The sequence below is a fragment of the Salvelinus fontinalis genome, chromosome 35 (genome assembly GCF_029448725.1).
Source record: "Salvelinus fontinalis isolate EN_2023a chromosome 35, ASM2944872v1, whole genome shotgun sequence".
NCBI classification, from domain to species: Eukaryota; Metazoa; Chordata; class Actinopteri; order Salmoniformes; family Salmonidae; genus Salvelinus; species Salvelinus fontinalis.
The window spans coordinates 6,096,163-6,120,928 of record NC_074699.1 but is presented as its reverse complement, the minus strand read 5'-3'; the positions used below and the strand labels follow the sequence as shown (position 1 = coordinate 6,120,928).

General features: G+C 46.1%; 1 pseudogene; it reads right to left on the bottom strand.

The window, feature by feature from the left end:
* The window catches only part of LOC129834111 (protein arginine N-methyltransferase 3-like), a 120,833-nt pseudogene that overhangs the window by 1,662 nt on the left and 94,405 nt on the right, over window positions 1-24,766 (bottom strand).

Genomic DNA, 24,766 nt, shown 5'->3' with positions numbered 1-24,766 from the left:
TGCATTGTCTTGGCTGTGTGCTTAGGGTTGTTGTCCTGTTGGAAGGTGAACCTTCGCCCCAGTCTGAGGTCCTGAGCTCTCTGGAGCAGGTTTTCATCAAGGATCTCTCTGTACTTTGCTCCGTTCATCTTTCTCCCGATCCTGACTAGTCTCCCAGTCCCTTCCGCTGAAAAACATCCTCACAGCATGATACTGCCACCACAATGCATCACCTTAGGGATGGTAGTTTGGCCGGGCGGACAGCTCTAGGAAGTGTCTTGGTGGTTCCAAACTCCTCCACTTAAGATTGATGGAGGCCACTGTGTTCTTGGGGACCTTCAATGCTGCAGAAATGTTTTGGTACCCTTCCACAGACCTGTGGCAACACAATCCTCTACGAACAATTCCTTCAACCTCATGGCTTGGTTTTTGCTCTGACATGCACTGTCAATTGTGGGACCTTATATAGACAGGTGTGTGCCTCATAATCATGTCCAATCAATTGAATTTACCACAGATGGACTCCAATCAAGTTGTAGAAACATCTCAAGGATGATCAATGGAAACAGGATGCCTCTGAGCTCAATTTCAAAGTCACATAGCAAAGGGTTTGAATACTTATGTAAATAAGGTATTACTGTTTTTTCTTAATACATTTGTAAACATTTCCAAAAACCTGTTTTCGCTTTGTCATTATGGGGTATTGTGTGTAGATTGAGAATTGTTTTTTTTAAATCCATTTTAGAATAAGGCTGTAACGTAACAAAATGTGTAAAAAGGGAAGGGGTGTGTATACTTTCTGAATGCACTGTGTGTGTGTGTGTGTGTGTGTGTGTGTGTGTGTGTGTGTGTGTGTGTGTGTGTGTGTGTGTGTGTGTGTGTGTGTGTGTGTGTGTGTGTGTGTGTACACTACTGTTCAAAAGTTTGGGGTCACTTAGAAATGTCCTTGTTTTTGAAAGAAAAGCACATTTCTTGTCCATTAAAATAACATCAAATTGATCAGAAATACAGTGTAGACATTGTTAATGTTGTAAATTACTATTGTAGCTGGAAATGGCAGATTTTTTTATGGAATATCTACAAGTTTATCATTTTAAAAGGCTTATTGATCATTACAAAACCCTTTGCAATTATGGTAGCACAGCTGAAAACAGTTGTTCTGATTAAAGATGCAATAAAACTGGCCTTCAATAGACTGGTTGAGTATCTGGAGCATCAGCATTTGTGGTTACAGGCTCAAAATGGCCTGTAAATAAATAACTTTCTTTCGAAACTCGTCAGTCTATTCTTGTTCTGAGAAATGAAGGCTATTCCATGCAAGAAATTGCCAAGAAACTGAAGATCTCGTACAACACTGTGCACTACTCCCTTCACAGAACAGAGCAAACTGGCTCTAACCAGAATAAAAAGAGGAGTAGGAGGCCCCGGTGCACAACTGAATAAGAGGACAAGTACATTAGAGTGTCTAGTTTGAGAAACAGACGCCTCACAAGTCCTCAACTGGCAGCTTCATTAAATAGTACCCGCAAAACATCAGTCTCAACGTCAACAGTGAAGAGGCAACCCCGGGATGCTGGCCTTCCAGGAAGAGTTGCAAAGAAAAATCCATATCTCAGACTGGCCAATAAAAAGAAAAGATTAAGACGGGCAAAAGAACACAAACACTGGACAGTGATATGGCTTATTATTTGCAACTCTGCCAAGAAGGCCAGCACTCCGGAGTCACCTCTTCACTGTTGACTTGGATTAGCTAACACAACGTGCCATTGGGTCACAGAAGTGATGGTTGCTGATAATGGGCCTCTGTACGTCTATGTAGATATTCCATTAAAAAATCTGCCGTTTCCAGCTACAATAGTCATTGACAACATTAACAATGTCTACATTACACTGAATTTCTAATAAATTTGATGTTATTTTAATGGACCAAAAAATTGCATTTCTTTAAAAAACAAAGAAAGGTCTAAGTGACCTCAAACTTTTGAACGGTAGTGTGTGCATGCATGCATATATATATACAGTTGAAGTCGGAAATTTACATAGACCTTAGCCAAATACATTTAAACTCCGTTTTTTACAATTCTTGAAAATTAATCTGAATAAAAATTCACCTGTCTGAGGTCAGTTAGGATCGCCACTTTATTTGAAGAATGTGAAATGTCAGAATAATAGTAGAGAGAATGATTTATTTCAGCTTTTATTTCTTTCATCACATTCCCAGTGGGTCAGAAGTTTACATACACTCAATTAGTATTTGGTAGCATTGCCTTTAAAATGTTTAACTTGGGTCAAACGTTTCGGGAAGCGTTCCAAAAACTTCCCACAATAAGTTAGGTGAATTTTGCCCATTCCTCCTGACAGAGCTGGTTTAACTGAGTCAGGTTTGTAGGCCTCTTTGCTAGCTTTTTAATTTCTGCCCACAAATGTTCTATAGGATTGAGGTCAGGGCTTTGTGATGGCCACTCCAATACCTTGACTTTGTTGTCCTTAAGCCATTTTGCCACAACATTGGAAGAATGCTTGAGGTCATTGTCCATTTGGAAGAGCCATTTGCGACAAAGCTTTAACTTCCTGACTGAAGTCTTGAGATGTTGCTTCAATACATCCACCTAATTTTCCTCCCTCATGATGCCATCTATTTTGTGAAGTGCACCAGTCCCTCCTGCAGCAAAGCACCCCCACAACATGATGCTGCCACCCACGTGCTTCACGGTTGGGAGGATGTTCTTCGGCTTGCAAGCCTCTGCCCTTTTCCTCCAAACATAACGATGGTCATTAATGCCAAACAGTTCTATTTTTGTTTCATCAGACCAGAGGACATTTCTCCAAAAAGTACAATCTTTGTCCCCATGTGCAGTTGCAAACCGTAGTCTGGCGGTTTTGGAGCAGTGGCTTCTTCCTTGCTGAGCGGAAATTCAGCTTATATCGATATAGGACTCGTTTTACTGTGGATATAGATACTTTTGTACCTGTTTCCTCCAGCGTCTTCACAAAGTCCTTTGCTGTTTTTCTGGGATTGATTTGCACTTCTCGCACAAAAGTACGTTCATCTCTAGGAGACAGAATGTGTCTCCTTCCTGAGCAGTTAGACGGCTGCGTGGTCCCATGGTGTGTAGACTTGCATACTATTGTTTGTACAGATGAACGTGGTACCTTCAGGCATTTGGAAATTGCTCCCAAGGATGAACCAGACTTGTGGAGGTCTACAATTTTATTTCTGAGGTCTTGGATGATTTCTTTGGATTTTCCCATGATGTCAAGCAAAGAGGCACTGAGTTCGAAGGTAGGCCTTAAAATAAATCCACAGGTACACCTCCAATTGACTCAAATGACATAAATTAGCCTATCAGAAGCTTCTGAAACCATGACATCATTTTATGGAATTTTCCAAGCTGTTTACAGGCACAGTCAACTTAGTGTATGTAAACTTCTGACCCACTGGAATTGTGATATAGTTAATTATAAGTGAAATAATCTGTCTGTAAACAATTGTTGGAAAAATTACTTGTGTCATGAACAAAGTAGATGTCCTAACCGACTTGCCAAAACTATAGTTTGTTAACAAGAAATTTGTGGAGTGGTTGAAAAACTAGTTTTAATGACTCCAACCTAGGTGTATGTAAACTTCCGACTTCAACTGTATATACATATATATACTTTTTTCAGAATATACCTTTATTATTCCCCGCAAACCCTACCACCCTTCCCCCATAAAACAATAACACTTAGGCTTCTACCTTCAGTTTATACATCTTATACATATTTTACAGACACAATCTATTTTACAATAGTTCTATTTTGTTTGTTTTTAGTCCTTCCTCTATTTCTGATGTCCACCCAGTTTGATTTCTATTTGTAACTGTGCTATTTCACAAAATGTCTGAACCTACTGTATACTGTTGCAGGTGTATGAGAAGGCCTGCAAAACTGTGCAAAAAAATGGGCAGAAATGGGGAAATTTTATTAACCATTGTCACATCCTAGATGATGGAGGTCAGATATACCCCCTTCCCCTGAAACACCCACAACATGGTCCCCCGTATTGACCATATTCCCATGCAGTCAGACTTTTTATTTTGTGCCACCAGGGTGTGACGACCCTCCCACTCTGTCTACCGTTTTCTCTCTCTCTCCTTGCTCTTGTTTCCCTATTAGGATGCCGGTGGGCGGAGTTGGGAGGGTCGTCAGCTACATGGGGAACACCTGGGCCCACTCTCCCAGGATAAAATCACCACTTCCCCATTCCGAAAGGAGACTCTCTCCATGTAGACACCTTGTTAGATTCGGTTATGTTTCATGGTGTTTTTTGTTTGCTTGTCTTAGCATCTTTCAACACCCTGCACTATCACCTTCATGCATGCAAAACATTCAATTACACTACTGATTACTGATTACACACCCCATTGTATATTAAACCTAGTTTCGTGAGTTAAATAAATATATTTTGTTACTCCTGAGTTCCACGTGGTCTCCCTTTTGTTACGGGCTCTGAGCCGGTTCGTGACTAGTGGGGGCTCGTCCGGGATCTAATTGAACGTATTTGTTTGGGAGAACGTGGAGGTACGTGTTTGGTTTAAATATGTTGTTTGAGTTGATAGGCCCAGTATTGGTTGCCTTAGTTGTTTGGTTGGTGTGCTGCGTTGGAGAGAGTACATTGGTTAGTTTCCAGGCCCTGCCCAGCCTGGAAACTCTTGTTCTGCTTTCTGTTGGGACATCGGTCTGAGGTGAGTAATCGGCTGCGTACCTCAGTGGGAGATTTGGGTAGGGTAGTGGAACTTGCTACCTGGAGCTATAGCCTTTTACCCCTAATAGGCTTAGCGACGTGTTTCCTTTTGGAATATGTTGGGCATGGTTAATGTTTGTTATTTTTGTGTGGTGTCTGTGGACTGAGCAGTTGTCTCGGGGGCACATCCGTGGCTTGGTGGAATCTGCCAGCGTGCTGGAGGGTTTATTTCCTTGCCAGCGGGCTACGGTGCGTAAATACCCACCGCAAATCCGCACGAAGACTAGGGTTGAGTTTTTGTAGGTTTTGGGGAAGCTCCGTATCTCATCTCTCTTCTGTGGTACTCAGGGGGATTGTCATTTCTTGGGTTGTGGTCTGGTGTGCTCAGCAGAGGGGAAGAGTGAGAATTTTTTTTTGTAATTATGGCGTCTTTTGTAGAGGAGTTCATTCGCTTTCCATCAGAGGAATTGTTAGAATTAGGTACTAAAGAACAGCTGTTGAAAATTGCCGAATACTACAAGGTGGAAATTAGTGATAAACGTCTAAAGAATTCTACTAGGTTGATATTGAAGGCCAATCTGATGGAGAGTGGTATTCTTGAAGTTACCACTGGGCCAGCTTCTGCTGAGGAGTTATCTCCCCGTAATGTTACAATGGCCATTCCATCGGTTAGTCCTAGTAGTCTTCTTTTTGAACAGCAGAAATAACTGCTTCTGTTACAGCAGCAGTATGATCGTGAGAAGCTAGAGTGTGATCGTGTAAAGTATGAAAAGGAATTGGCATTTAAACAAGATATTGAACATGCTAAAATCAAGTTGCAACAAGAACGGATAGAGTTGGTTAGGGAAGGAAAGATTTCAGGGGAGAGTTTGTTCTGGGAAGGTGACCCAGATTTACCTAGGGGTCGTTCCTCTATGGGTCGTGCCCTGGACACATTTGATATTGTTGGGAACTTACGGTTGTTGCCTCAGTTTAATGAAAAGGATCCTGAGACATTCTTTTCGTTGTTTGAGCGTGTTGCCGACGCTAGGAGTTGGCCTGATTCTGACCGCACCCTAATGTTGCAATGTGTGCTGACTGGTAAAGCGCAGGAGGCATATTCAGCTCTTACTGTACACGACAGTGCCTGTTATGATAAGGTTAAAACGGCTGTTTTGCAGATTTATGAATTGGTCCCTGAGGCTTACCGCCAACGATTTAGAACTTTAAAAAGGGATGATAAACAGACTCATGTTGAGTTTGCGCGAAAATTATCTGTACAGTTTAATCGCTGGTGTTCTGCCTCTGCAGTTATTACTTTCCAAGGGCTGTGTGACCTGATTATGTTAGAGCAATTTAAGGACACCATCCCTGATCGTATTGCCACCTATATTAACGAACGAAAAGTAAAGAATGTCGCTGAAGCTGCGGTTTTGGCGGATGAGTATGTGTTGACTCATAAAAGAGTCTTGGCAGAGCCCCGTATTCGGAATGAGTGGGGGCGTTCGGATAGATTTGGGCTTCGCTCACCGAGATATTTTGGTTCACGGGCAGAGTTTAATTCAACTCGGGTTGAGCTTGACTCCCGTGGTAAAGCTGACTTTGGGCAAGAGTGTCACTACTGTCAAGGTTCAGGTCATTGGAAAAACGAATGTCCACTTCTCAGATCAAAGGGTGCTTACGCTAAACCTAAGCCTACCGCGTTAGCTGCGCCTGTTCTACATCAGTTCATTCATGACTCATTGCCTCAGGTCCAGGAGCATGTGAAAGTACATATTGATCCAGACTATTTACCTTTCATTACGGAAGGTTTTGTGTCTATGTTAGGAAGTAAGGAATTAGTGCCAGTGAAGATCTTGAGAGACACAGGTGCCTCCGAATCGTTTGTGTTGGAGTCTGTTACCCTTTTCAGCTGAGACTGATTCAGGGAATAGTGTTCTAATTAGGGGAATAGGTTTGAATACTCTTTCAGTTCCATTGCATAAACTGATGTTAGATTGTGGACTGGTGAAAGGTGAGGTTGTTGTGGGGGTGCGTCCTTCGTTGCCTATTGAGGGTATCGACGTTATTCTTGGGAATAACTTGGCAGGTGAGCGGGTGTGGCCTGTCGCATTTCCATCTCTAGTGGTTTCCACAAAGCCGTCAGTTGTTGAGACTCCTGATGAGAGTGTACAGAGCTTCCCAGAGGTGTTCACTGCGTGTGCAGTGACGCGTTCTATGAGCCGTGGCGAACTTGTCACTGTGCCGACTAATGAGAAGTATGCCACTGCTTTCCCTGTTATTCCGTTATCTGTTAACCGAGAAGATCTAATCAATGCGCAACGGACTGACTCCACATTAGAAGAGTTGCGTGACAAAATTGTGCCTGTGGAACAGTTGGGAGATGTCGCCCATGGTTATTTTCTCCAGGATGATGTCCTGATGAGAAAGTGGGTGTCTCATGGTAGTTGTTTTCTAGGGGAGGCGATTAGTCAGGTTGTGGTACCAGTAAAACTTTGTGAGTTGGTGTTGACAACTTCTCACAATGATGTTGCTGGACATATGGGTGTAGGGAAAACATACCATCGCATATTAAGACATTTCTTTTGGCCTAGATTAAAGAGGGATGTTTCTGATTTCATCAAAACTTGCCACATCTGTCAATTAACTGGGAAACCTAATCAAGCTATTAAGCCGGTACCACTGTTTCCTATTCCTGTACTCAGCCAACCTTTTGAGTATCTGATTATTGACTGTGTGGGTCCTTTGCCTCGTTCTAAAAAGGGTAGTAGTTACCTGTTCACTGTGATGTGTCAGACCACAAGGTTTCCAGCAGCCTATCCTCTCCGGTCTATCACGACTAAGTCTGTGTTAAAATCTTTGACTCAGTTTCTGTCACTGTTTGGAATACTTAAGGTCATTCAGAGTGATCAAGGGTCTAATTTCACCTCTAATCTGTTTGGTCAGGTTCTCCAACAGCTCCATATTAAGCACAATCTGGCTAGCGCCTATCACGCGCAAAGTCAAGGAGCACTAGAACGTTTCCATCAAACACTTAAGTCTTTGTTGAGAAGTTATTGTACTGAGATGGATAAGGATTGGGAGGGGGGGTTGCCTTGGTTATTGTTAGCCGCTAGGGAGGTTTCACAGGAGAGCACTGGTTTTAGTCCAAATGACCTTGTGTTTGGACATAGGGTGCGTGGACTTCTATCTGTTCTTCAGGATGACTGGAAGTCTCCCGAGCCTCCTCAGTCTTTGTTATCGTATGTGTGTGATTTCCGGCGCCGCTTGTATGCCGCTGGCGAAATGGCTAAAGAGAAGCTATCATCTTCACAGGAGAGGATGAAAAACATATTTGATCGCCGAACTGAGCCACGTCACTTTAGTCCAGGGGACCAGGTTCTTGCTCTGCTGCCAATTGTTGGTTCTCCTTTTGAAGCCAAGTTTCAAGGTCCATATACAGTGGTGCGCAAGTACACTGAGCAAAATTATCTAGTTGCCACTCCAGAACGGAGGAAAGCACACCAGCTGTGCCATGTAAATTTGTTAAAACCCTATTATGCACGTTCCTCCGAGATTGAACAATGGGAATCTATAGAAGACGGTAAACCTGTTCTTTTGGCTGAAACCGTTATTCCCTTGGATTCTTCTCAGGATAGGTCTACGAATGAGGAGGAAGATGTTCCTGGTCCCGACGATTGCATACTGCAGGGTAGATTGAAAAATTCAGAGACACTGGATAGGTTGGGCAGCATTCTCACTCATCTACCCGTTGATAGGCGGGAAGAGATGGTTGGTCTGATTCGGAGATTTCCAGGTTTGTTTTCAGATACACCTACACGTACAAACTTGATAGAACACGATATTGACGTTGGAGATGCTGACCCCATTCGTCAGCGGTTCTATAGAGTTTCTTTAGAGAAACTGCATTGTCTGGATGCTGAGGTCAAATACATGCTGGAGAGTAAGATAGCAGAGCCTTCTTTCTCCAGTTGGGCTTCTCCCTGTATCTTGGTCAGAAAACCAGATGGAACAAACAGATTTTGTACAGACTACCGTAAGGTCAACAGTGTCACTAAGCCAGATTCATTTCCTCTTCCTCGGATGGAGGACTGCGTTGATCAAGTCGGGGCAGCTAGATTTGTGAGTAAATTTGACCTGTTAAAGGGCTATTGGCAGGTGCCACTGACGAGTAGGGCACGTGAAATCTCTGCCTTTATTACGATGGTGTTTATTTTGGTTGGCTGGGGAAACGTAACCCCTCATTAAGTTGGGACGCAGAGGTCGGTATGTTGTTCCGGGGTCCTTGTTGGTCCCCGGTTTTATGGGGGGGAATGTGACGACCCTCCCACTCTGTCTACCGTTTTCTCTCTCTCTCCTTGCTCTTGTTTCCCTATTAGGATGCCGGTGGGCGGAGTTGGGAGGGTCGTCAGCTACATGGGGAACACCTGGGCCCACTCTCCCAGGATAAAATCACCACTTCCCCATTCCTAAAGGAGACTCTCTCCATGTAGACACCTTGTTAGATTCGGTTATGTTTCATGGTGTTTTTTGTTTGTTTGTCTTAGCATCTTTCAACACCCTGCACTATCACCTTCATGCATGCAAAACATTCAATTACACTACTGATTACTGATTACACACCCCATTGTATATTAAACCTAGTTTCGTGAGTTAAATAAATATATTTTGTTACTCCTGAGTTCCACGTGGTCTCCCTTTTGTTACGGGCTCTGAGCCGGTTCGTGACAAGGGCCACAATAATATACCCCCTCTCCGAATGTCCGAGTGTGACCCCCTCCCCATGGATTACTGCAGCTAATGTTGCCAACACTGCCACTGACTGAGTAGGGGCACCCCACCGGAATCCCCACCGGCTAGGTACAAGGTCGTCAAGGTTCTCATTAGCAGCTTTGATAATTTCCTTGTATATTATGCTCTCCCTTTAGGGGGCTTTGGCTTTGCAGAACCAATCCTGCCAAGCAGGCTCAGAATCTTGAGGGGGCAGTGCTGCTCTAGGTCTCTGACTGCATTTTGGCTGCATATAGACCACTTACACCAGGCACATAAAACAGTTAGGGACTTCTCCTTAGTATCTGGGTCATTCAGGTGGGTGTCTAGGGTATAGGGTTCCATCAATATAGGATCATAAATAGATTAGATGTATAATTTTTTATTTTTTTTTAAATGTAGTTGCCCATGATAGGACAATAAATAAATTAAATGTATCATTTATTTTAAAATGCTGTTCCACCATGATAGGACAATAAACAACTAGGATGTATAATTCATTATAAAAAGTATATCCCTCATCTGAACAACATTGAAAGCGCTCTCACAACTCTTGCTCACAGCAATACATTGGTTCTGGGATATGCAACCATTTCCTTTCTCACTCAATGCCAGTTTCCCAATAACCCCCCCTCAAAAAACACACCACACCCTCCACACATACTGTGCCTTCTGTAGACTGAGTTTTTATCTTCACCATGTTGAATTAGTGCTTTTGTGTTCCAATTAGTCATATTTGAAGACATATAGAAAGCTATATTTTTTGTTGCATTATTACAATCCATAACCAGGCTAGAATTTTGTGTTTCGTTATTTGCCGCCTCTGAGAACTTTGTCATTTTTAAAATAGCCATGGAATAGTCTTTGTGTCTCTGATCAACAGGTTATCAATATATAGTTTATCGACGATGAGAGCTACTCGTTTCCCTTTTAATCTATTTTAGATCTCTTTTGGATACAGAACTTTACCCCGTTCTGCAATTTCCTTCAGGAGCTGGTCATTCATGCCAATTTTCGTGCCAGCAAGTCTTCTACCCAGGCTTTTAACCATTATTTGATCTTTAAAGAAAGCAAATTTGGCAACGATTGGGCGTTCATACCTCTGCCCTTTCTGTCCGAAGTGGTGTACACGTTCTAGTTGGATTTTGTTCGATGGAATCTGTAGCGCTGTACGGAGGAACTCTAACTCCAGATTCAGGAACTTCTCCTTCTTTCTCTTGGATACCTGTAAGTACCAGATTCTCTCTCATTGATCTGGTCTGTATGTCCAGTAAGGCTTCTCTCAGAGCGGTGTTCTCCTTTTCAAGTTCAATAACTTCGGTTTCAATCTTATTGACTGTCCCTATTAGCTCTTGTCTTTCTCCAATGTCGCAGCTTTTTCATCACTCATCTCGAGGCTTGCCTTCAACTCTTTTATATCCTTACTGACTAGTTCAAGTATACCCAGTTTGTCATTGATTTTAACAGATCGGTTTCGACCTTTACCATTCCCGGTAGTGAAAATATATAAATTGTCTGTGTCTGTAGAAGAGTCACGTTTCCGTTTTGAAATCTGTTCCCCTGTCTTACTCTCCGTCATGTTTGGGTGTTGCTTGTTTTCGTAATATTTGTCGATACATTTCTCTAGTCTTAAGATTTGTTTTGTATTATTATTCAGATGGAAGGTTATCACCCACCAGATTGTGTAGTGCTAATATTAAGTCTAACTTACCGATATTGAATATTACGTTTTTATCTTGAGGTGCTCTACATAGCTACGTTCAGTCCGCCATCTGCTCCCCTCTATCTTGCATCATCAAGAAGAAGAGACTTGCTTGGGCCAAGAAACACGACCAATGGACATTAGACCAGCGGAAATCTGTCCTTTGGTCTGATGAGTCAAAATTTGAGATTTTTAGTTCCAACCGTCTTGTCTTTGTGAGACGCAGAGTAGGTGAATGGATGATCTCCGCATGTGGGGTTCCCACTGTGAAGCATGGCGGAGGTGGTGTGATGGTGCTTTGCTGGTGACCCTGCCAGTGATTTACTTAGAATTCAAGGCACACTTAACCAGCATGTCTACCACAGCATTCTGCAGCGATACGCCATACCATCTGTTTTGAGCTTAGTGGGACTATCATTTGTTTTTCAACAGACAATGACCCAAAACACACCTCCAGGCTGTGTAAGGGCTATTTGACCAAGAAGGACAATGATGGAGTGCTGCATCAGGTGACCTGGTCTCCACAATCACCCGACCTCAACCCAATTGAGATGGTTTGGGATGAATCTTTACAAAATAGACCATTTTGACTTTGCAGCTGGCCTATCTAGCGGAAATCGTTTAGTTCTGGCGCCAGGGCAAGATTCATGACAAGCGTCACCCTGCCAAAAATGTGCAGATACTGAACATGACCCATTTTTTTCCCCCAGATGAATGACGAAGGGCTGGGAAAGGGGCTAAAATGGAACCCAGCCTCACAACCCCTCGGGTATTGCTCAGAGCTTGAGGGGAGCCAGACTGGGAAGGGGGCTATGCAGGGGTAGGCTACAGTACGTTTGTGTCCCAAATGGCACCCTACACCCTATTCCCTTTTTAGTGCACCACTTTTGACCAGGGCCCATAGGGTTTTGGTCAAAAACAGTGCACCATATAGGGCAAGGAGTTTTCAACACTTACCCTACGAGGTCCAGGGCCTGCTGGTTTTCTGTTTGAACTAATAATTAATTGCACCCACTGTCTAAATCAGTCCCTGATTAGAGAGGATCAATAAAAAAATGCAGTGGAACTTGCTTCGAGGTCCAGAGTTGAGTTTGAGGGATATAGAGAACAAGTTCCCATTTGGGGTTTAAAAAAGGCCAAAAGAGTAATTGCTTGACCTGCGATAGTCCCCTGATTAAACGCAACCCCTGCAGGGTAAATAAAACGAGTTTGGGATCAAATAAAAGAAAGAAAAAAAACTTGGAGGAAAACTGGGAGAAAAATTCTAAGCTATGTTCGAATACTTATACTAACCACACTAACCGTACTATTTGTGACAAATTGAGTATATAGTATGATTTTGGTCCTAGTATGGATAGAGTTAGTATTCCAAAAGTTCCCGGATGTCGTACTACATTCGCCAAAAAACAAAGTATACACGCAGTGGACACTATTTCCTTACTTTTAGGGCCCATAATGCATTTCTTCGGGAATGGGCGTGGCTTCAGATTTGAAGAAAATGGTGGAAAATATGCAGCCAAAGTCTGACAAGAACGCATACAAATTCATTGCTTTAACTAATGACACATTAAGAAAATGTTGAGCAATGTAATAACTTTTTTAATAAGTTACGCTACACGTTATGCTGGCTACGCTATCCTTACGAACCGCATAGCATATTGTAATGACCTGACTAGATCATAAAGGAACAATTGTCCAGACAGAGGTTTGAGTTTAAAAATTGACGGTTTATTAACCCAACTTCACACAGGCTACTGTTTGGCCGTAGCCCACGCCAAATAAATGAAGGATACCCCACAAAACAACCGTGACATTCTCTTGTGAAGGCCATACGTAAGAGAGGGAACAATGGCTAAACCTGGTCTTAACCAATGCTCCATCCCCCTGCCCAACCCCCCTCCACGCCACTCCACCAACCACCAGGATGCCCGGCATCAGAACATTCCAGGCATTCCCATGATTGGCAGATAGCAGGTTGATTGGCATGTCAGACCCCGCAAACACTGGGTACTGGTAGTACAACACAACTAACTAATAGCCTAACACATAACACACAGCTGTCTGTGCGGGTCGCTACACAGCCCCTCCCACCACAAAGTCCCTCGTCCCCGAGGGAACAAACAAAGTCTCTGAAGCGACCCGGAGGTCTCCTTTGCGACCATCACGGCCACGCAGGCAGAGTGTCCCGATGTTAAACAGGGGGCTTCATCCGTGGCAAGGGGCTATCCCTCTGGGAACCAGGGGATGAAGGCAGGGATATGGGGAACAGGAAACGGGGACGGGGAATACAGTCTGCAGCTCCGGGGAACCACGCGGTGACACAGGGAGGGAGGCAGGGGGAGTGGGCTGTCTGGAGCCTTGTCTGCGGCACCTGGGGGTGGGTGCCTGGAGAATGTCATTGCCAGAGAGGGTCCTGGTGCAGTGTCAGCTTTCCCCCCCTGGGAGGAAGCTGCACCCGGTAAACAACCTCTCCTACCCTCTCCAGGATGCTGCAGGGTCCCACCCAGTGACTGTCCAACTTGGGGCATCTGCCTTTTTTCCTTAGGGGGCTGTAGACCCAGACCAGCTTCCAGCCACAAAGTGCCTTCCCCGGGTGTGCACGTCATAGTTCCTCTTCTGCCTCACACCTGCATTCACCAGCTGCTCTCTGGCGAAGGTGTGGGCTGTCTCCAGGCGGTCCTGGAGTCTCCGGGCATACTCCGGCCCCGAACATGAGGGCTATCCAGGGGCCGACCAAACACCATCTCCGCAGGGGTGCGGATCTCTCTCCCCAGCATGAGGAGGGCAGGCGTGCAGGAGGTGGAGTCTTGGACAGCGGAGCGGCATGCCATGAGGACCATAGGCAGGTGCTTGTCCCAGTCACGCTGGTGTTTGGCAGAGACGATGGCCAGCTGCTGCCCAAGTGTTTTGTTGAAGAGCTCCACAAGGCGATCACTTTTTTTTATTTTATTTTTTGTATTTCACCAGGTAGGTATTTAACCAGGTTGGCTTGTTGAGAACAAGTTCTCATTTGCAACTGCGACCTGGCAAAGATAAAGCATAGCAATTCGACACATACAACAACACAGAGTTACACATAGAATAAACAAAATATACAGTCAATAATACAGTAGAACAAAAGAAAACAAAAAGTCTATATACAGTGTGTGCAAATAAGGTAGGATAAGGGAGGTAAGGCAATAAATAGGCCATGGTGGCGAAGTAATTACAATATAGCAATTAAACACTGGAATGGTAGATGTGCAGAAGATGAATGCGCAAGTAGAGATACTGGGGTGCAAAGGAGCAAGATTTTTTTTTAAATACAGTATGGGGATGAGGTAGGTAGATAGATGGGCTGTTTACAGATGGGCTATATACAAGTGCAGTGATCTGTGAGCTGCTCTGACAGCTGGTGCTTAAAGCTAGTGAGGGAGATATGAGTCTCCAGCTTCAGATATTTTTGCAGTTCGTTCCAGTCATTGGCAGCAGAGAACTGGAAGGAGAGACGACCAAAGGAGAAATTGGCTTTGGGGGTGACCATTGTGATATACCTGCTGGAGCGTGTGCTACGAGTGGGTGCTGCTATGGTGACCAGTGAGCTGAGATAAGGCGGGGCTTTACCTAGCAGAGACTTGTTGATAGACTGCATCCAGTTTGTTGAGTAGAGTGTTGGAGGCTATTTTATATATGACATCACCGAAGTCGAAGATTGGTAGGATGGTCAGTTTTACGAGAGTATGTTTGGCAGCATGAGTGAAGGATGCTTTGTTGCGATATAGGAAGCTGATTCTAGATTTAATTTTGGATTGGAGATTCTTAATGTGAGTCTGGAAGGAGAGTTTAGCACAGGAGCCCTGGCTGGGCTAGCTTCAGGCTAATTGGTGCTTGCTCCGGGATGGAAACGCTAGCCAGGAGTAGTCACCCGGGATTGCGGTTAGCTAGTTGCGAAGATCCAGATGAAAATGTTCAGAGTTTGCGGTAGGAATCTGGGGATGTGGGAAATAAATAATAATAATAGGTCCGTTATGCTCTGGTTTGAGTCACGTTGTTCGAACTGGTGAGAGCTTTCAGAGCTAAAGGTTAGCTGATGACCGCTAGCAATGGTTTGCTGACTGATAGCTGGTAGGTAGTTAGCTGGCTAGCTTCAGTTGAGGATGGAGAGGAGTAGTGCGGGTCTTGTGCATACCCAGCCTCTCACACATGGTGGCGAACACACAGGACTCAAAGTTTCTGCCTTGGTCGCTGTGGATGGACTCCACAGCTCCAAACCTGCTGAACATCCCCGCTGTCAGGGCGTCGACAATTGTCTCTGCCTCCTGGTCAGGCAGAGCATAGGCCTCGGACCATTTTGTGAAATAGTCCATGGCCGTGAGCACCCAGCGGTTTCCACCGTTGGTGGTGGGGAACGGCCCAACTACATCCACTGCCACCCCAACCATGGGAGCCCCCACTGGGAACTGTTGGAGCTGAGCATGAGAGCGGCCTGGGGGGGCCCTTTCTCGCCGTGCAGTTGTCACAGCGGCGGCAAAGTCCTCCACATCCCTCTTGTGCTGCCCCCAGTAAAAGCCCTGAGGGAGACAGCGGAGTGTTTTTGTGACCCCAAAGTGTCCAGTCCCCACCCCACCATGAGTACTCTGGAGCACAGCCTCCCGCAGTGCTTTTGGAACCACCACCTGCCACCTCTCCTCTCCCGTATCTGACTCCTTCCATGCCAGCTGTAGCACGCCATCAGCCAGCCGCAGTCTCTCAAACTTTGACCACAACCTTTTGGTCACGAGTGAGAGCGCTGTCACCTCTTCCCACGGTGGCCTCACCTGCGCCTCTACCCACTGTAGCACTGGCTGTAGGTCTGTGTCCCGTCCATGCTGCTTCCCCCATTCAGCCACGTCAACAGTCTGCAGCTCACAGCAGACAGGCCCGCTCGCCCGACACACTGTGGCACAGACCCCCTCCTCTGCACTCTGCTCTCTCTGACGTCCCTCTCTCCGCTCACAGTGGCGGCAGCCGTCTGCAGTACAGGGCCGACGGGACATGGCGTCGGCGTTGGAGTGGCGTGCCCCTGCCCTGTGCACCACCGTGAAGTCATACGGCTGAAGCTCCTCCAACCAGCGTGCCACCTGCCCCTCTGGCTCTCTGAAAGACATGAGCTACTGGAGAGCAGAGTGGTCAGTCCTTACAGTAAAGGGCAGGCCACCCAGGTAGTACTTGAAGTGTTTGATGGAAGCCACAACAGCCAAGAGCTCCTGCCGGGTGACACAGTAGCGGCGCTCATGTTTGTCAAATGTTCTGCTGAAGTATGCCACCACTCTCTCCCCCTCTGGCCCCACCTGAGCCAGCACCCCACCCATGCCCACATTGCTCGAGTCTGTGTCTAGGATAAAGGTCAGGGGGGGCAAGCACAGGGGCCTCGATCAGTGCACGTTTGAGGGTGTTGAAGGCCCCCACCTTGTCCTCAGCCCCCACCTTGTCCTCAATGGTGCTGATCCCCTCCTTCCCCACTCGGTGGCTCAAGAAGGACACCTCTCTCCTCATGAAGTGGCACTTCTCGGGGTGGAGCTTCGGACCTGACTGGAAGGAGCTGCCATTTGCCAGGATGTCATCGAGGTATACCAGACACTGCTGTCGGGGGATTCCATCCAGCAACCTGTCCATCAAACGCTCAAAAGTAGCTGGAGCGTTGCACAGGCCGAAGCACAGGACCTTGAACTGCCAGTGTCCTCTGTTAGTGGAGAACACAGTTTTGGCTCTGGCCTCTGGGGAGAGGGGCACCTGCCAGTAGTCACTGTGGAGTTCTAGTGAGGAGAACCAGGAGGACCCCTAACCAGGTCCAGCGACTCATCGATACGTGGTATGGGGTATGTAACCCTTCCTGGTTACCTCATTCAGCCGCTTGTAGTCCGCACAGAACCTAAGCTTTCCCCCCTTCTTAGGAACCATGACAACTGGCGCCGCCCAGGGGCTGTCTGAGCGCTCGATGAAGTCTGCCCGCTGCATCTCCAACACAGCCTTGTCTGCCGCCTCCTGGCATGCCAGCGGGATACGGCGGGGACGCATCTTGATGGGTCTAGCATCACCTGTGTCGATCTCATGCTGCATCAGATAAGTCTGACCCACCTCTTCCTCACTCAGCGCAAAGCTGTCTCTGAATTCAAACAGCAACTGCCACAACCGTTCCTGCTGCTCAGGGTCAAGAACAACACAGTTCCTCCCCCATATCTCCCTCACTGTAGACAGTGTCCTCTCCTCTCCCATCTGGGGTAGCTGGGCTGGGGGGGTGCGGCCCGGACTCACGGAGGGATGTGTCGTGGAGGTAGCTGGGGGAATGCAACACACAGCCGTAGGTGACAGGGGGGGCTGTGGAAAAGTCACACGCAGATGTGGGGGGGGGGGGCAGCCATGTGTCTCTGATGCATTAACTGTTGGAGTAAAGGGTTTGTTGGGTTGAGTGAATGTGACATTAGGGGGGCCATGGTGACTGCCGGCCCTCCCTGGAAGCTCAGTGTGCCCCCATTTAGGTCTAACTGGCTGCCTGTGCTCCTAAGAAAGTCCAACCCCAGGATACAAGGGTCCTGCACAGCCGCCACCCACACAGGATGACGCACAGTCCTGCCCCCTACTGTCAGAGTCATTATTCCCTTCCCTTTCATGGGTGCCAGCTCAACTGACTGTGCGGAGCTGCACAGTTGTGGGCTCAAACTGAGTACAACCTGGCACAATATCCGGTCTCACCAGGGTTACTGTGGACCCAGTGTCCACCAGGGCAGAGCAGTGCACTCCCTCCACAGTGACATGACAAAAGTCCCCAACACAGGTCCGGCCCACCACAACAACAGGCTCCATCCGTTGTGGGGGAAGTGGAGCCTTGCTTCCCCGTCTGTGCCAGTGGGCTCCTCCTGAAGATGATGGTGGTTGGAAAAGAAAGCCAGGGGTCCGCACTACCCGGTCTATGCGGACCCCGAGCCGTTTCCCTGAGCTCTGGGGGACATGGGGCAATCCCGGCGCAGATGGCCTGGCTGGCCACAACTCCAGCAGACCCTGGTACCAGGGCATGTGTTTCGTGCCGCCTGTAGCGACACAGCACGAATGAGTTCTGTCATTTCAGCCACCCATGCAGGCTTTTCCGTCTCTGGGCTGCTCTGCCCTCTAGCCCGCACAGTGGGTCTGTCTCCCTGCACCCCCATCAAAGCCCCAGCCCACACCAGCTCCCTCTCCAAAGCCATCTCCAAGGCTATCTGCAATGACTCAGGATGAGCCAGCTGGGTCTGTATGCGCAGCTCCGTAGGAGAGAGCGCCTGTATGAACTTGTCCCGTGCTAGCTCGCACTGCACGGAGGGGGGCATGTGAGCATATGCTCTCAATGTCATTAGCTAGCACCGGTAGTGGCTCTCCAGGCTGCCTGCTTCTATTACTCAGTTCAGAGCGCAGCAGCCCGTGCTGTACACACTGTCCATAGCGCCTCCTCAGTGCTCCCACTAAAGCACCATAATCATAGTCTGTCCTCGGGGCGAATCAATATCAAACAGGCCAGAGCATCATCCGTGAGGCATAAAGCCAACTGCAGGGCTCTATTTCATTCGACCACCCCCTAAAATGAACTAGGGGGTGGTCAAACTGAGCATGTAAAGCTTCCCAATCTGCCTTACCGGAATACTTCGGGGTCTTCACAAATACGGACGCAGCCATGCTTGTTTACATCCTGGGCCACAGATTCCTCGCCCCGCCGCGTCGACATCACCTCTTCGGTCCGCCCACCAGAATCCGCGTGAACCAGAGTCGACGAAGTACTCATGCCCGCTTCAGCCGTCATCACTCTAACGTCCTCCCTCAAGCTGCCTCTGGGCTCCGACGCCCTGGCGATCTCCTCAGCCAGATCGACCGACATCCATGCACACACACTTCCTTGGCCATAATCGTCCCCTACCTCCACCTTCGGATTCCCTCGAACCATTTTCAACCCCCGCTCTCACCTATGGTAGCTAGCCACGGAAGTCAGCTAGCTAGCTGGCTAACTTTTATCAACGTTTTTACTTCTGACACCAATGTAATGACCTGACAAGTTCATAAAGGAACAATTGTCCAGACAGAGGTTTGAGTTTAAAAATTGACGGTTTATTAACCCAACTTTACACAGGCTACTGTTTGGCCGTTGCCCACGCCAAATAAATGATGGATACCCCACAAACCAACCGTGACCTTCTCATGTGAAGGCCAGACGTAAGAGAGAGAACAATGGCTAAACCTGGTCTTAACTTCCAATGCTCCATCCCCCTGCCCAACCCCCCTCCACCAACCACCAGGTTGCCCAGCATCAGAACATTCCAGGCATTCCCATGATTGGCAGATAGCAGGTTGATTGGCATGTCAGACCAGGTAGAAAAGGTTCTACCTGGAACCAAAAGGGTTATACCTGGAACCAAAGGGTTCTTTAAAGGGTTCTCCTATGGGGACAGAAGAAGAAACGTTTTAGGTTCTAGATAGCACCTTTTTTTTCTAAGAGTGTATGAATTGAACAAACGCAAAAGACGGGAAGAATAAAAGAGGCCTTCCAAACTTTCAAAGAATGGTGGATTGACAGCGATTAATTATAATGAATGCCAAAACAAGCCAGAATAAAGATAGTGGGTGAGGAAAAGACTTCCATCAAGAGAGAGATGGAAGGATGACCAACCAGTAAAGTGTAAAGGTAAGAAGGCTCTAAAGCTATGATATTCACCTTCCCTCCTTGATGGTTGCCAAACTACAGGTTAGAATGTTTCTATTTTAATAATTAACTGGTTTGGAGCTGTTTGGATAGTTACAATCAGACCTAGTGTGTAAAGTGTGTGCTCAAAGTATTATCTTCAAAAAATGTGGATGTTTATTGTCTCTGTTCATCTCTCGCCCTTCTCCCTCTCCTATTTCTCCAAACAGAGGGTGACCACGGCCTCTCCAGCCCATCAGGTCAAAATGACCTCACATGGCAGAGGTAAGAACAAGACAAGGTACACTTATCTTGACACCTCTGCCACAGACCTATTTTAACCCTGCCATAGTAATGACCGTAAAACATAAGAGCTTTCTTCTGAGAGAAACCTACCTTTACTTGCCCTCTCCCCCCCCGACAATCCCCCTCTCCAGGTCTGTCCATCCTTGGTCCCACTGGGGATAAGAACCGGTAGCTTGGTCCCAGATCTGTTTGTGCTATCATGTCAACTCCTTGTCATACAAAACATGACACGGAGTGGCATGATGACACAAACAAACTCGTTCCCAGGCTAAAGTACCAGGCTCATGTAGCGGATGTCAGCTAGCTTGATGAAACCCTTATTGGGTAAATAGACAATGCCAACAGGAGAATGCAGAGGTAAGAGTGGATTACTCAGACATACAAAGAAATGCACTTAACTGTCTTCACTATTTTTGACACAAATGTACTGTCTTTGACAGTCAACTGGATGTTCTGGTGCCTGGATTTTCTGGTGCCTCTCAGACATTTCAAAATATTGATTGGGGACCTCCTTGCTGAGGATATTTGAATTGTATTGTATATTATTTTGCATGTTATAAATTGTGTATCAGGGCTCCCTTGCAAAAAGAGACCTTGGTCTCAATAGTGACTCCCTGTTAAAAGTTGAATAAATACATTGACATATAATTCTCATGAATCATACTATGATCATAAAATGTCCCTTTTTTTTTCAAGCTTATTATTTTCTCACCATTTAACTATAATAAATTCATGTGTGCATCATATGAATAAAAATGCATTTCTTAGCACCAAATGTTTGTGTGAGTGAAAATGACGGCCCGACCAAGTCCAATGCTTTTTGGACCAAAATGCAGATGTGGCACTGACGTTGTCTACAGGTAACTTTGCAAGTAGCAAATGTTGCATGCACACAAACAGTTTGTTTTTCAAGGACCACACTGAAAAAGGGTTGTTTAATGTTTTCATGCATCATCATGTGCACTTTTAAGCTGTATTTTCTTCATAAATAAAATCAAGCACGCACACACACACACCTCCCTTTCCAAGTTCTCCCAAGGCAGAACAACTTCCATCTATTCCACCCGGCACTGCAGTGATGTGCACGGTAGCAGCATTTCAATCTAGTCTCCCTCTCTCCCCTTTCTACATAACTCACTTTTTCAACCCTCCTTTCCTTCTATCTAAGAAGAGAGGGATAGGTAGAGGAGGTGTGGTCAGGCAGTGTCAGGGGGTCGTATATCCTGAGCACCTGTCTGAGCAGTACATAAAGCAGGCCTGGGGAATTACACCCTGCTGTCTGCCCGATGCAGCTCAGCTCCTCAAGGACCTCCAGCACTAAAACACAGGGGGGGGGAGAACGTGAAATAGAGAGAGATCATTTCATCAGTAAGAGGGCACAAGAAGAAGACAGAAGAGTTATGGCAGGACACGGGGCACAGAGAGGACACTAGAGTTAAAGGGACGGAAGAAAGTGAATCACTGGCCTATCGAAATCCGCAGCAAACTCCCACCCAAGTTTCAGGTCTTCTGATTGGTCCGAGACACAGATAACCAGGCAACCGTTTCATCTATAGGATCATGGGACATCCTCGCACAAAGTATGCCCTCGTTTCTTGAACAAACAAAAAAGTAGGCAACTGAAGAAGAAAAAAAATTGGGGAAAAAAATCCGTAACCCTATGAAAATCCCACCTCATCCATTTCCTAGTCATACAAATCAAATGAGCATGATAAACGATGCTGCGTTTAATTTATTAACCTGCCAGCTCCGAGTAGTTCTCAGATGTTTTGTTCCGGCCCACTGTGTGCTGTTTATCTCTCTCTATAAACTCCAACATCTCTTTGTGTGTGTGTGTGTTGACTCCTGTGGTTAATTACTGCACTCATACAAACACATCTCATACGCTTCTGTCTCGCCACAGATACATCACCGGTCGCAGGGAGTGGAGAGACATTGGCGTTGCTGCAGGTAAGGTTGTGTCTCTCATCCTTTGTTTTAAAATCAGGTGTGTCTCTTTGATAGCATTCTGTAAAATAAATAGGGACAGAAGTGTGTGTGTGAAGGAAGGAAATGTGGGAGCGTGTGTCTTCAGGGTGACTTTGAGACTTCTGCCCTCACTGCACAGGACCACAGGGGAATGGCTGGTGTGTGTGCACACGCTGAGATGCATACGTGTGTGTGTGTGTGTGTGTATTAGTTATAAAGCAGGCTATAGAGGTGTCAGGCAGCTAGTTAATGTTGTTAAAAACTCAATTTCGGCTTTAACATCCCGAGAGGAGCACTGGGACTGCCAAGGTGCTGGGGTGTAGCGAACGAGTTTCACCACTACATCAATAACCACCCCGTCTATCTTTTCAACTATTTTTATTTCTTAAGTCCTTCTCACTTCCCAAAGGCTCTCTTACACGCTCTCCATCCTCACTTCTTAATCTGGTTCTCTTACACTTAAACTGGTTCTCTTACACTTCAACTCATCCACTTGTTTCTCGCCTCTTTCCCTCTATCCTCTTAACTCTCTTTAATTCTCACCTCTTTACTCTCTTTTCCCCTCTTAAAACAAAACTTATTATTTTACCCTGGATCCATCCTAAATGGCACCCTAACTCCCTAGAATAGTGCCCCCTACACAGTGCAAGTATTCTGACCCGTTGACTTTTTCAACATTTTGTTACGTCACAGCCTTATTCTAAAATTGATTAAATACTATTATTTTTCTCATCAATCTACACACAATACCCCATAATGACGACGCGAAAACACGTTTTTAAAATATTTAGCAAATTTATAAACAACTAAAATAGAAATACCTTATTTACACACTAAGTATTCAGACCCTTTGCTATGAGACTCAAAATTGAGCTCAGGTGCATCCTGTTTCCAATGATCATCCTTGAGATGCAAAAACCAAGCCATGAGGTCAAAGGAATTGTCCGAGAGCTCCGGGACAGGATTGTGTCGAGGTATAGTTCCGGGAAGTGTAACAAAACATTTCTGCAGCATTGAAGGTCCCCAAGAACACAGTGGCCTCCAGAACCCAATGGGCACTTTGACAGAGCACCAGAGGTCCTCTGTGGAGATGGGAGAACCGTCCAGAAAGACAACCATCTCTGCAGCACTACACCAATCAGGCCTTTATGGTAGAGTGGCCAGACGGAAGCCACTCCTCAGTAAAATGCACATGACAGCTCGCTTGAAGTTTGCCAAAAGGCACATAAAGGACTCTCAGACCATGAGAAACAAGATTCTCTGGTCTGATGAAACCAAGATGTAACAATTTTTGCTTGATTGCCAAGAATCACATCTGGAGGAAACCTGGCACCATCCCTACGGTAAAGCATTGTGGTGGCAGCATCATGCTGTGGGGATGTTTTCACTGGCAGGAACTGGGAAACTAGTCAGTATCGAGGGAAAGATGAACGGAGCAAAGTAAAGAGAGATCCTTGATGAAAACCTGCTCCAGAGTGCTCAGGACCTCAGACTGGGGTGAAGGTTCACCTTCCAACAGGACAACGACCATAAGCACACAGCCAAGACAATGCAGGAGTGGCTTCGGGACAAGTCTCTGAATGTCCTTGAGTGGCCCAGCCAGAAGCAGGACTTGAACCCGATCGAACATCTCTTGAGAAACCTGAAAATAGCTGTGCAGCGATGCTCCCATCCAACCTGACAGAGAAGAATGGGAGAAACTCCCTAAATAAAGCTGTGCCAAGCTTGTAGCATCATACCCAAGAAGACGAGGCTGTAATTGTAGTACATGCGTCCTGGCAGTAGAGAAGTCAGGCGCAGAAGAGCAAGGACTGTTACAACGACGCAGTTTAATGATAAAAATCACCGTGAACAAAAACAATATATACAATGGGACAAAAACCCCAGACATAGCGTGCACGAGCACTTACAAAAAACAATACCGGACAAGGACATGTGGGGAACAGAGGGTTAAATACACAACATGTAATTGATGGAATTGAAACCAGGTGTGAGGGAAGAAGTCAAAACAAATGGAAAATGAAAGGTGGATCGGCGATGGCTAGAAGACCGGTGACGTCGACCGCCGAACGTCGCCCCAACAAAGAGGGACCCACTTCGGAGGAAGGTGACAGTAATCGCTGCCAAAGGTGCGTCAACAAAGTACTGAGTAAAGGGTCTGAATATGTAAAGCGTCTGTGTGTAGCTGGTGACATGAGTCAGGCGCAGGACAGCAGATATGAGTAATGAAAGCAATTTTACTCAATAATATCACAATACACGTTGTAACGGTTTCTCTCCTCCTCTTCGTCTGAAGAGGAGGAGTAGGGATCAGACCAAAATGCAGCGGGTTGTGAATACATAATGAATTTATTCAAAGACGAAGACGAACACGAAAAACACTTGGAAAATTACAAAACAACAAAGCGACGTAGACTGACCTAAAACATGAGAACTTACAAATACACGAAGAGCGCACGAACAGGTACAGACTACAAACCAAAGCTACAGTCCCGTGTGGTACGAACATACATACAGACACGGAAGACAACCACCCACAACAAACAATGTGAAACAACCTCCCTATATATGGTTCTCAATCAGAGGAAAACGTAAAACACCTGCCTCTGATTGAGAGCCATACAAGGTCAATTAAACCTGACACTTAACATAGAACAAACAACACAGACTGCCCACC